This window comes from Urocampus carinirostris, chromosome 14 (assembly GCF_059441175.1).
Source record: "Urocampus carinirostris isolate Australia breed hairy pipefish chromosome 14, RoL_Ucar_1.0, whole genome shotgun sequence".
Taxonomy (NCBI): Eukaryota; Metazoa; Chordata; class Actinopteri; order Syngnathiformes; family Syngnathidae; genus Urocampus; species Urocampus carinirostris.
The window spans coordinates 31,033,641-31,047,319 of NC_142362.1; positions in this window are offsets into that span (position 1 = coordinate 31,033,641).

A 13,679-nucleotide genomic window follows, 5' to 3' on the forward strand; every position below is an offset into this window, starting at 1 on the left:
ATGATCGCAGCAAGGCTTTAGGGCTAGGACCTTAGCTTGGCCTTTTGGCTGAGAGTAAGTGTCCCGGCTCCTAGGCTTTGTAGCGTATTATGAACTGACCGATAACGGATAATGGATAATGAATAACGAAGATAGATCAATAACCCTTAAAAACCCCAAAACCCCAGATGCCACAGGATGGTGTTGTTAACGTGAAAACGAGTGATAGAAGTAAAGTAGAAATATAAACTACAGAAACTTAAAGTGACCAAAACACAACATTTTCCCATTACTATTTTGCCTAGCCTTTCATGAAGAAATACAAAAAGAAGTAAAAGCTTAAAAGAAATAAAGAAGTAAACAGTGGAAGAAAAGAATAAAGAAAAAGAAGGGAAAACAAGAAAGAACACAAATGAAAAAATGAGGGGGAAAAGAGAAAAAAACTGAGACAATGATAAAAAATCGTTAAAAGAATGGAGAAAAGAGAAGAAATAGGTGGAAGAAAGAAAAGAAAGGAAAACAAATCAAAATGAGAAAGAAAAAAAAAGTTAAATCAGCAAAAAAATATCTTACAGTGGGACATGTTTTTATGTTCTAAAAGTTTTCTTTTTTGGGTGAAAAAGGGGAATAAGTACAAGCACGTGCCAAAAAAGAAAGAAAGAAAAAAAAAATAGACTTTTGAAGTTTTGAGGGTAGAATTGCAGAAAGACGGCGGCTCCCTCTAGATGAGGATACTCAAGTTAAATAAATGCTAATTTCTTCACTGTCAAGTATTGTATTTTTGATGTTGTTGTGTTTTTCCACCAGGACGCGCCAAATAACTCACACTGTCCTCTCAATTGCACTTTGTTTACTTGCCACTGGATGCAACCGGTAATGCTATCTATGCAGCAATAGTATTAATGAAACGAGCCACATAGTGGTGCACTTTGACTATTTTTCGGCCTGTCAACTGGGCTGATGTTTGCCTTGTCTAAATGGATGTGTTCTGCTGTTGATACAAAGATTGGAAGTCTCATTGTTCCACTCAATGTTCCTTCTGGTCCGGCACACATGTTTTCCCAACCATACCGGCACGTGGCAGGTCATGCAGAGGAAGTCTATGCAGTTGACCTTAACAACACTCCTGGAATGCACGCTAGCAATTCAAATGTTGTGTTTGGATACCTCATTAGGACAAGTACCTTTTCAGAAAAAGTAAGGTCATTTCCTCCAACAAATTTGCTTTTTTTAAGTTTTTTTTTTAAATGGCAAGAAACAAGGTATTCTTTTTTAAGTCATTGTATTTATTCTAAGTGGAGGCAGTGAGGTTCCTGTCTGGTGAGGCACAGTGTGATTGACAAATAAATGAACCTCCATCGTATTCATCATTTGGTTGCCAGAGCAAGAAAGCAATATTTAAACTCTAGCATAGAAAACAACTTGTAACTTATTCAAGCAAAATGTTGCCATTTTGACTCATTTTTGAAGGATGAGGAAAATGTGTTTTTGCAATTAGATAGGACTAATCAAAAGAACACTTGAACCCTCAACTTTCATTAGAAATGAAGTATGTAGCTTTTATCATTGTTTCGTTAACAATAGTTGAAATTTTCAAAAAAACTCGTTTCCTAGGAAACCTCAGAGAAAAACGGCCTTTTTGTGAAAGGGTGCATTTAATTTTATTTTATTTGCATTTGTGACATCTTCAGTATCTTAACGATGCACTTCATAAACACAAGTGATCTTTGTTTGCAATATGAAATTTGGTTGCAAAAACTGAACTGATAATTGAACGATGCTTGAATTTGTTTCCGTTGACATAATCACATTTTTGGTTATTTGGGGGCAACCCACACTGCTATTGATAACGCTAAAAACCAAGTACCTGACTTTTTGTCTTCTTCTTTCTTTTTTCACTGTTTTTCTTTTTCTCCTTTAATATTTCCTTTTCTTTCTTTTATCTTTTTTTCTCAGTCTCTTTTTCCTTTTTATTTTCCTTTTTTCTTTATTTTTCTCTGTAATAGTAGTCTCTTGTCTGTAATAGTCTGTAGTCTGTACAGCACTTTGAGACTTTTTGTGATTAAGGGCCATACAAATAAACATGACTTGACTTAGTTTCTTTCTTGTTTTCATGATTCTCTCCTCGTTTTTTGTTTTTCCTGCATTTTCCATTCCTGTCTTCTTTCATTTTTCTCATAGTGTCTTTCTTTTCATCCCCCTTTTTTTTATTTTGTATTTCCCCTTTTCTCTGTTTTTTATCTCTCTTCACGCAAAGCTCAGCAAAAAAATGAGAAGAAAATGGGTTGTTTGGTCTCTTCGAGTCTTAGTAGTTTATGATCTCCCTTGTTCTTTTAAATAAATAAATAGTGTTTAAATATTGCACACTGTCTCTTAAAGCAAACTTATCAGTTGTTTTTGTTTCGGACATAACTTTTTTTTTTGTTTTTTGTTTTTTATCTAATTTTAAGACTCGATTGTATATTTTCTCTCTAATGTTCTCATACATTAATCCCCCCTTTGTATTCTGGATTTTCTTTTGGGGCAGGAGGCGTTTGAGTTCTGATTGAAACTCGTAACCATTCAATAGACCTCAATAAATGTTCGCACCACAATTGTATTGTATTATATTGTATTGTGTTTATTTATTCAGCGAGTATAAACCATAAACATGATATATACAAGAAATCATTTGACGCGCAAACTCTCAATTATGATGACATAATAGATGAAAAAGAATAAAAAGAATAGAGTAAAAAATATATTAAAGTGTATTATACAAGTTAATTAAATACAAGACTAGAGTAGATTAGTTCGGAGAAACGTCGTTGGCATAATAATCCGATACATAATAACCTAATAATTTCTCGTTGAACACGCAAATAGCGGAAAGGTATAAACTGTCTTTAAGACGTGTAGTCTGATTTTTAGTGTCCTTTTTCTTGTACGTTTGATGAACCGTAAATTCCGGGCTATAGAGCGCACCTGATTATAAGCCGCACCCACCACTTTTTAGGTGATTTGCCACTTTTGTACTTAAACAAGCCGCACCTAAGCCGCGTGCGCCCGCATTAATATTGTTGGCACAATCACAAGTTTAACCCAGATCAGGCTGAAAGTTCCACGCTTGTAACTAAATAAATGGTAGACAATCTAAGAACCACAAGCGGCATCATAAATAGAGTATGATACCCATAATTAACGTATGATGTAGACTTGTAAAGTCCGGGTCCCGTTGAAAGTAATCCAAGGAAACAAAATGTATATTTCCAAAGTTAAGGGTGGGAAAAATATATATCCACTATTGTCTGCTGCGACAACAGACAGATCTACCGGTAACTCAGCTTTACCCCAATTCCCATCAGCCCGTGTTTGCTCTGCCCCTTATTTTTGATTCATCCCTAGAACACATAACAGAATAAATCTCCTAAATAAATACATTACAAAAATATACAGTTGCAAATACATATCATACATGGTTACACATACTTACGGAGAAAGACGGTGCACCGAGAGAGTTTTCAAAGCTTTAGTAATAATAATATAACTTTCATCCCAAACCGTGCCTTTGAAAGGTACCAACACGCTAGTAGGATCACGCTTGCAATGTATCAAACGTGCCTGTTAAAAAAAGCATCCCGTAATCGTGAAATTCATGGAAGATCACCCTCAACTTCCTCCTCATAACTGTCGCTATCAAGAGCGTCTTCCTCATTATCGGAACGTACCTTAACTTTACAGACAATGTATGCTTAAATTTAGAGGTTGCAGTCTTTCTTGGCGGACATGTTCTACTGGTCTTAATCATACCTTTTAAACTCCAGCGCCGCTGGTGGCCGTTAGAAAAATTCCATAAATTGGCCACTTCACTGAATAAGCCGCAGGGCTGAACATTTGGGAAAAAAGTAGCCGCTTATAGTCCAGAACTTACGGTAGATACTATGCAGGGACGGAAGGCCAGTACCTATTATTTCCTCTGCTGTCCTCACCACTGATTCCATCTTTGAAAATTCTTTCTCATTGACGCGACCAAATCAAACTGATTGACCTATAAAACGGATTCAATGATAGTACGATAAAAATTGACTTGAATGAATTGACGGACTCCAAATGATTTGAGTTGACAAAGGAAGTAGAGCCTTTGTCTGGCTGACTTTAGAATATCGATAGCATTGAAGGTCCATGTGAGGTCAGCTGACAAGTAAGTGGTGGTTTTCCCGCACTATTCCCTCCTGTAAAATTCCATCGTTCCTCTTTGTTTTATCAAATTGTTGGAAACGATTTGGTGGATTCTAGCGTCTCAATGGCGACAACGTTATGGCACGTTGGTCAAGGAGCGTGCGTCTAATGCCAGCCTTGCGTGGTGCTGCGGATCAGGGTACATTTGTCGTTTTAATGAAGTGCTTTGCTGGGCTAAAGCTGTAAATCATATTACAGGCCTGAGCGGGCCGCGGCGGAGCGTGCCAGTTTCATGGCCCACCAGCGCGCCTGCACGGTAGTCACGGCCGTGCTTATTACCCATAATGACGTTAGGTGTCTTCCCCCCCAAAAAGGAAAAAAAAAGCAATAGCAGGGCTCCCTCATGTGACGCTTTGCGGCTGTCATTAAAAGCAGATAAAAGGCCGAGTCCAAGCGGATTAGAAAGTGCTTGAGCGAGAAATTGTCTCCGAATCTTTTGACATTGTCGTCGTTTCATCTCTAAATGAGCCATTACTTGCTAATCAAATCAAGCCGCGAGTGATAAGTTCATTTCTCGACAAAGCCGGCGCGTTTGCAGCAAGATTTGCGTCACCGCACCATGGCAGTCACACTTAATTGCGTGTCAAAACGGGTTAACATTAAAGCCGGATGCTATTCTCTCCTTTAAGCAAGGATAACTTGACCTCAATATAGACGATTCGTGATTATTGAACTTCTGCAATGGGAGCACGGTGAGATTGCTGTAAGCGATTTTGTGTCACAGATAAGAAGTCCTGTGTTTGAATCTGGAGTCAGTTCTTCCAGAATGGTGATTGCGAAATTCACACAAACTGGGGGAGTTTCCACCAATCCTATTACTTCCTTTATCACCTACCCACTCTGTCTTATCTTCCTCCAACACCTGCCACTTATTTGGTAAGAGCAAGTGAACGATTCTTCCAGGAATTAGGAACATACTTCCTGCTTACAACCATCAGTTTGAGCTGCATTTGTTATTAGTTCATTTGCGAAAAATGTCAATTTGTCATGGTTGCCATGGTGCCCAGTTGGTCCCCGCCGTGTGGCGCCAGGTTCTGTCACTGTTGCCATGGCGCCCAATTGGCCCCGCCCACTGACACCAGCTGAAACGCGTTGACAAATTTCTCCCTGGGAGTACTTAAACACTGTCCTTTGAGCTGTTAGTTGTCAGAGCGTCTGCGAAACTCCTGTTAAACTCCGTGTGAAATGCCTAGTTCTGTGAATTTTGCCTGTGTTTGATCCTATTTTATTTTTTGGCCTGATCTGTTTGATTTTGACCACTCTTTTGTTCGGATTTCAATCCATTTCCGCGACCATCGATCCCCGGATCGAGAGTGCGCGCATTCCTCCTCTCCCTAATAAACTGAGTATGTTACGCTATTGGGTTCACATTCTGTTTTCATGCCCTGGATCGTGACACAATTCCCTTTTCCTTTCTCTTGCATTATTTTTTTGCTGTGTCACCAGACATATGCTGTGCTTCAATGTTGTTTATTCTTCCTCGTCTTCTGCAAAATCACATATCCTGCCTCTGTGCCTTTCCTTGTCTCGCACCACCCTCTAGAAGAATTTGCCTTTTATAACACAACTCAGCACAGACGTGTATAATTGGTTCATTCCCTCTCACGAGTGCTTCCAGCTTTCCAATATCATACAAAAAATTGCATGGATGTGTCCCTTCTTATATTTATGAGTTGATTGCGGCCTGTTCCTTTCTTAGAGCTTCCGTTTTGAAAATGCTGGTCTACTAGTGACTCCGAGAGCCAAGAAGAAATCTGCAGTTTGGAGAGCGTTTTGAGAATGATCTGCCCTCCGAGATAAAAACGGCATCCTCAGTGAATGTGTTTAAATATACACTAAAGACACACTTATAGTCTCTAGCTTATTAGTCATGTTAAGCTCATATTTTGTTTGTCTCCTTGAAGGAGAAGGACAACCCTGGATGTTGCAGGGTGCATGCGTTCTAAATCATCTAGAACTTGCTGCATGGGTCGACATTTAGAGACAGAAACCTGTTGTCCTTCGGATTCGATTTATTGGATTTGTTTTAAAGTGGGATGCAAATGGTAAAAAAGTGATTTAAATAGACACTTGTGGATTGAGATGAGACTAGACTTTCAGATTGGTATTAGAAGACACAGAATTTAGAATTTCCGCAGCCCAAGTTTTTGTCATGTGAGACACGTTGCAAAGGTTTCTTAATATTCCCTTATGCTGAAGTTTTTTGAGCTTCTCCTTTCCCTCATATAGGTTTAAGATCAGGGTATATAAAGTCCTTTGAGACTTTGTGATAGGAACAAATAGATATGACCTGACTTTTTTGGGGGGAGGGGGGGTTAGCTAGTGAGAAAGCTAGGGCGCATCCAAACTGACTTTGTGATAAGGGCTCACTCATCCACCTAACACATGCTTTTGAGAAGGTTGGGACTTTCTAATCCTCATCTTTAACACGCTTAGTAGTAAGACGTAAAATTGAGGGGAAGAGGGAGTAATGGAATTAAGCCTTACCTGTCAGAAACCAGAATGGAGACAGGACCCAGTAGCATAATGTTTCACAGAGTTTTATTGGGAAGAAGGGAAAGGAGGTTACACACGATCTGGAGCTCGGTGGTCGCGGGAAGCCGTTCGTTCTGAACGCGGAAGTGGGACTTCCGTAACGAGCGAGGGTGGCATCGGGAACGGAAAAACAAGTCAGTAGCCAAGGTAGGGGAGCAAAGGCGTGGTCGGGAGCCAGAAACGAGTGGAGAAGCCACGAGACGGGAGCAGACGAGGTCATGGGCCGAAGCGAGTCAAAAACCGGGGAAAACAGAGTATACGAGTTGAGGAGCCAAACGGGTCAAAAAGCCTGGAAACAGACGGGAGCAAAAACGGGCGGGAGTCTTCCATGGAAATAATCAGATGCACAATAATTGTGTGTCACAAGTAAGAATGTCTCCAAACGTTTGTGAATATGTGTCCTTCGATTGTACTTCCAGTCCCTGGGAGGTTTTATGCTTATCGAGCAGATGGATGGCGTAAACTACCAGTTGTTCGTTTGTTGCCCATATTTGTCATTGCTTGCGATTTAATAATGCTTGAGGATATACAGCTGGCAGGGGTCTGCAGCTTTCCAATAAAATACGATTTGATTGGTATGCCGATAGATGGGGTGTTACACTGAATAATTTAAGGACTGTTAATTCGAAAATAAAACAATTTGGTTCGGCATTTTGATTCAATATACTACAACTCAGTTTAAGAGGTGCAATTATATTTTTTTGTCTTTGGTTTTGTCTGTTGTATAAAACAACTGGCAAGTATATAAATTTACGATAGGGTGTGCTGATAAAAGCAAATAAAATCAATTTCAATAAGTATCTCATGAAATGATTGGTTTTCATTTGTTGCAGTCTAGCGCTAGACTCTAAATGTCTTTCCTAAAAGCCGCACAGGAGAAACCTCATTCTCCTCCTTACTTGTTGTTTTCATAATGTTATATTCGCTAATAAGTCAAACACAACTTTTTTTTTTTTAATCCTTCTTCGACGGTGGCCATTTTAAGAGTTGATGTCAAAGGAATGATGCCATCAATGCTGTCTACCGGAACAGCTAACAACAATCATGGTTCACCTGCACACTGAAGCTGAGCCGTGATTGGTCATTATCTGAAGCCTGATGGCTTGGATTTGTATTATTCCTCGACATGAATTCGTAAAATGGCCATCGATATTAAAGACTTTTAGTAAAGCCTTAAAGAACATAATATCAGGAAATCTGATGAGTTCATTCTGTCTAAATATTGGACCACTGCAAAGAAGATTTCACAGGATGGCAGTTTAATTTTTGTTTTTTTACTATTATTGCTCACTGGTGTTTTTTGTTTCGACTAATATGTTCTTTTCGCTATCGGCCAATCATGTTGCTGTTCGTTGATTTTTAAAGTAGAATCGTAAGAAATAGTCAAATAAGTCCGACAAATACAATATCAGATATGAAATATTACATAATCGATTGCAAACTAAAATTAATTACACAGGGCCTGTGCTAATCATGTAATCCATCTATCCATCCATCCATCCAAACTTGGTGGTCATTGTCACACAGAACATCTAGACCAGGGGTCACCAACCTTTTTTTAAGCCAGGAACAACTTTTCTGTTACTGATTAACGAGAAGGGCTACCAATTCAATATGTAGTTTGCAAAAAAAAAAAGTTATCATGTTGGTCATATGTTATCATAATGTTATTACTACTTTGTAAGTATTAGAAGTAGGGCTAAGATTCAGTCAACTACATGAACATTATGCTAGCTGGAAATCAAATTTCCCAGAAACTCACAATGACCCATCAAATTAATATATAATATATATAATATATATAATATATATAATATATATAATGTATCATATATCATATATCATATTTAATATATAATATATAATATATAATATATAATATATAATATATAATATATAATATATAATATATAATATATAATATATAATATATAATATATAATATTAAATATTAAATATAGTAAATTTTTCCAGAACTAGTTCATAGACTTCACAAGTATTCTTAGGGGGCACCATGTTGGAGACCCCTGATCTAGACTAGCAACCATATTTTCTGGTTTATGTCACAATGATTGCCCTACCATCGACTTTGTATCAAGGAGATCTAGTCCAAGACCCTCTTGTCATTTGCTAAGAATCTCGGTGACATTTAAGTATTTGGTTTGGATTTAGCACTACTTTCGGTTTCAACTGTGACTGCAAGAGAGTAAGTATGCGTTTAAATGGGTTTGGCACCAGAAAAGAAGTCACTCAGGGGACAAGGGCTGAGTGATGGAGAGGGGCCCGCGGTGCACAAAAGGCTGACAGCACCTCCACTCAAGGGCCGACTGGGATGTGGCAGATGATGTCACGTCATGTCAGTTCGGGCTCGGTGTCTATCACGGGGAAGAGCAGCTGGAGCTTGACGTTCTGAGTCGCTTCCCTTGTGTTTGTCTCGGTTGTTACCGTTGCTCTGGATTGTGTTCCCGATTTGTCGGACATCACGGTCTTCGCCGAGTCGATCCCGAGGGACGTTTTATTCAACTTTGGACGTTACTCAAGTTCTTGTCCATGCCTCCCTGGAGAGCGTTGAGTAAGGTGTGGTGTTTTTCCACACGTAACATCGCAATGGCCTGTCAGTCTCCATTTTGCTGCTGTGTTCCTTTGTTTTAAAAAAATATATGGATTACAACAACAAAATGAAATCTGCATGGGGATTTACAATGCCAAGCAAAAGTATCGCCAATCCCTAGAGCTTTTTTGTCATATAGCCTCATTTTAAGCTTCAAACTTAAAACTAAAAAACTGAAAATGTTATCTAAGAATCAACAACATGTGAAACACAATCGTGAAGAAGAACCAAATACGTTCAACATTTTATATTAAATTTAAAAGGAAAAAAATGAAAAGTAAAGTAAATATTGCCCTTCTGCCCTCCTCTTTCAGCTCTGCCACCTGAATCTAATAGTTCCTTGATGAATTCTTAATGATCCAATGTTACCTTAAATGACTAACAATGACAAACAAAGTGCGCCTGTGTGTCATTAAGTCTCAGTGTCAATGCACCTGCTCTTTGATGGGCTCAAAGGTCTTTAAAATCTGCCACTGTAGAACAGACAGCGTTATGAAGACCAAAGAACGCACCAGGCAGGCCTGGGTTAAAGTTGTGGAAAAGTCCAAAGCAGGAATGGAATACAAGAAGATTTAGCAACATTAACACATCGCCCATGGCACTGTGTGAGCAATGATATCAACATGGAGGGAAAATAAAACCACCCCAAAGCTACCAAGACCTGGTCATCCCTTTAAAGAATGAAGGAAGGAGGAAACTAAATAGAGAAGTAACCAAAAGCCCACGATCATTTGATGACCTGCACGCATACACTGATGAGGTTTGATAATGTGTACATAAGACAACTACAGCAAAATCTGCCCTTTATAAAAGAGTTCTTTCTTTTCTCGATTGTGTCTCACATGTTGTTGATTATTAGAAAATATTTTGAGTTTCTTATTTCTTCGTTTGAAGTCTGAAATATGTCAATATGTTTTGGCGGGGCCAATACTTTTACAAGGCACTGAAAAAGTATGACTCTTTCTTAATTCTAGTGTACATTTTCACAGCTCATAAAATAACACGTTCCGAGACTTTTTATGTTGACCAAGGACCACTCATGGTTCTGGTTCATGAATCAGGTAAACCACGATAGGTAGTTCCCTTAGTGTTTGTGATGTCATCTTCATCTACAGCTGGGGTGTCAAACTCGTTTTAACTCAGGGGCCACACGATAGAACAAACATTCTCTCAGGGGACGTATTAGTAGATTAGAGAGAAAGAAAAAAAGAGAAAGAAATAAGAGAAAAAGAGAGAGACAATAACAAAAATCCAAAGATAAATAAAAATTGATAAAAATGGTGAGAGAGGGGGAAAGAGATAAAAATAGAAATAGTGAGAGAGCGGGAAAGAGAGAAATAAATCCTAAGAGAAAGACATAAAAATAGAAATAATGAGAGAAGGGGAACACAAAAGAGAGAGAGAGAAGGGGAAAGCAATAGAGAGTAAAAAAGTGAAAGGGAGAGAGATAGTGAGAGAAAAGGGGAGGGAGCAAGAGAGAAAGAAATACAAGTACAGCATCTTTGTGAGAGGCACCTGGCTTTGGCAACATCAAGTGGACATATTTTAACCTGCAGCTCGTTTTTCTCTTGCACTTCTCTGAGCGGTGTCTCGCAGGCAGGTTTCAATCCCTTAGCGGGCCTGATCCGGCCCACGGGCCGCCTGTTTGACACCGGTGATCTACAGCATTCTCAAAATGGCTGCCTCCTCCAAAGAAAATCACAGGTGGGCAGATTTAGCTTCTTTGCTCATTCTGATTTGGTGGAGCACACAACATTTTGAGAAAATGTTGAGAAATCATTTGGGTTGACATACTCTTTGAATACACGTGATAATGTTAGTTTATTACTGGCATTTCCTGGACTCTGCTGTAGTTCACAGTGGTGTTGATGTTGTAGCATGTAATCTCTTTTTGAAAAAAATAAATGATCCAAAAAAAAGCAGCATGTTATCAATAGTTCACAGCTATTATAAATTAATATTAGCCAGTGAGTATGGGCAGATTAAAGCAATGGCAGAAACGTAAGGATGATCAAACTGATCATCTGAGATATTAAAATCTTGAGTCATCATTGATAACGACACCACACACAGATACCATTTATAAACAACATTCAATTCCCTTTGCTAGAATGACTTACTTTTCAAGAGATAACTTTTAATGCCAACATGATATTCAGATTCAGATTCAGACATACTTTATTGTCATTCGTGTACACGTGTATACAGAACGAAATGTCGATACATCTGACCCGCACAGTTTCCTTGAGCGTCAGCCGGGATAGATAAGTTTAACCATGTCTTCGTCAGAATTTTAGCGCAGCAGTTCGTCATCTCGCGGTTCGATGTTAGTTCCAGTTGTAAATGGTCCAGTTTATTGTCCAGAGAGCGAATGTTGGAGAGGAAAATGGATGGGAGAGGCGTTTTGAAGGGTTTAGCCTAGCGGTTAGCCCGGCCCGACAACCTCGCTTCCTCCTCCGGTCACACTGCTCTCTTGCCACTCTGCTTCGCTGCTTTGTAGGCCGCTGGGTCTTGTTGACGTAGCAGTCCGTGGCTAAATAAACACTCCCGAGTGGTCGTAGCACCGAGCGCTTGATTTCTGGATGATCGCATATCCAGCAAAAAAACTGCGATCGTATAGTAATCTGCAGTTTTTAGTTGACTTTGTGCGCCGTCAAAACTGAGTCAAAGACTGGGTTTTATGACCGAAGTGTAAAAAACTGTAGCGAGCCGAACAGTGGCACCGCCATCTTGACATATTTGTCCCAATATTGCATTTGATGACTGGAATTTACCTGTTTGTTTGAATTTTAGGTCTCTAATTGTAAATGAGCCAATAGGAGGCAGCCTTGATAATTACTGTGCTAATTGAGAAGATAGTTGTTTTGTCTTTGGTGGAGGTAAATAGTGGTTATTAGAGGAAATGTAATTTACCATTTTGAAAACATAAACAATGTTGGAACTTGTCAAGACTAGAACAGAAGGAGGACCCAGATGCGTAACGTTACTCCCAAGTTTATTGAAATATAGAGGAAAGTCAGCGCCAGCGATACGGTACTCGCTGAACGCGGGAAATAAGCTGCTCACAGGGTCGGAGGGTGCTCTGAATGCAGAAGTGGATCTTCAGGAGCGGGGGATCGTAGCGCAGTTAGATGGAAAAACAGGTCGGTAGCTGGGAAAGGAGATCAGAACGTGGTCGAGGTCAAAAAACGGGTCATTAGCGGGGACGGGAGATCAGAACGTGGTCGGGGTCAAAAAACGGGTCGTTGCAGGAAACAAACGGGAAAATCAGGAACGGATGATTGGAAAATGGGGCAGACGGGAGTCAGAGTCAAAAATGCTTGCCTTGTGAAAACAGAGGTTTGCTGACAGACTGACAACAGGCGAGTGAAAGGACTGAGCTTAAGTAACACGGGGAACCAAACAAGTAACTAGCAGCAGGCACAGGTGAGTATAATGAGTAATGATGACAGGAACTTACTGAAAGACAGTAATTAGTTACAGTGCCTAATTACTTCATTTAAAAAGTAATTTGGATACCCCCAAATTACTGTAACCGAAAAGCAGCGCATTACTCTGAAAGTAACTAATTAGTTCCAGTTTACTGTATTTGATCACATAGAAGCTGACCTTCTAAAACTGCTTTTAAAAGCCACAAAATGAATCAAATAGGAGACAACTTGTACGACAACCTGTGTAGACATTGAACCTTTCATATTTTTTGGCTTGTGCAATTTAGAGAGTTTAAGAAAGAACACTTAGCCGAGACACCCCATATCTATTTTGTCTCTTTTGTCGATTGTTTTGTCTACATGCACATCGGGGAGGATACCTCCATGAGGAGGAATTCAGCATTTTGATACTTTTTGGACTCATGAATTTTGAAAAAACAGCGATGGCAATGGATTTGGGATTCCCAGAATTGAAAAACCTCAGATTTTTTCATTGGTCATTTAAAGAACCTTTTTGTGATTCATTTGAGATGTCATTGACATTTTCGGTGTATTATTGTGGGACTTCAAATTCTGGCACAAAAACAGATATAGGTTGATTGGGTGCTCATAATAACACATGTTGCGACTTAAAGGGTTTATCAACCGAAATTAAAGTGGATGACCAGTCATTAAACTGAAATAGAAATAAAACGGGTTTAGTAAACCAAAATTTTTGTTAACCAAACTTTTCTCAACTAACACCTGATGAGAATGTCCTTTAACTATAATTTGTGTTAAATGTTGTCAATCGTCTTGTTCATTGTTCATTAAATTGCTGTTTTTTTTTTTGTTGGTCTAGTCACTAGACTCTAGTGTTTCCTTCATTAATTTTTACCACTCATCAAACTTAGAACCAGTCCAGT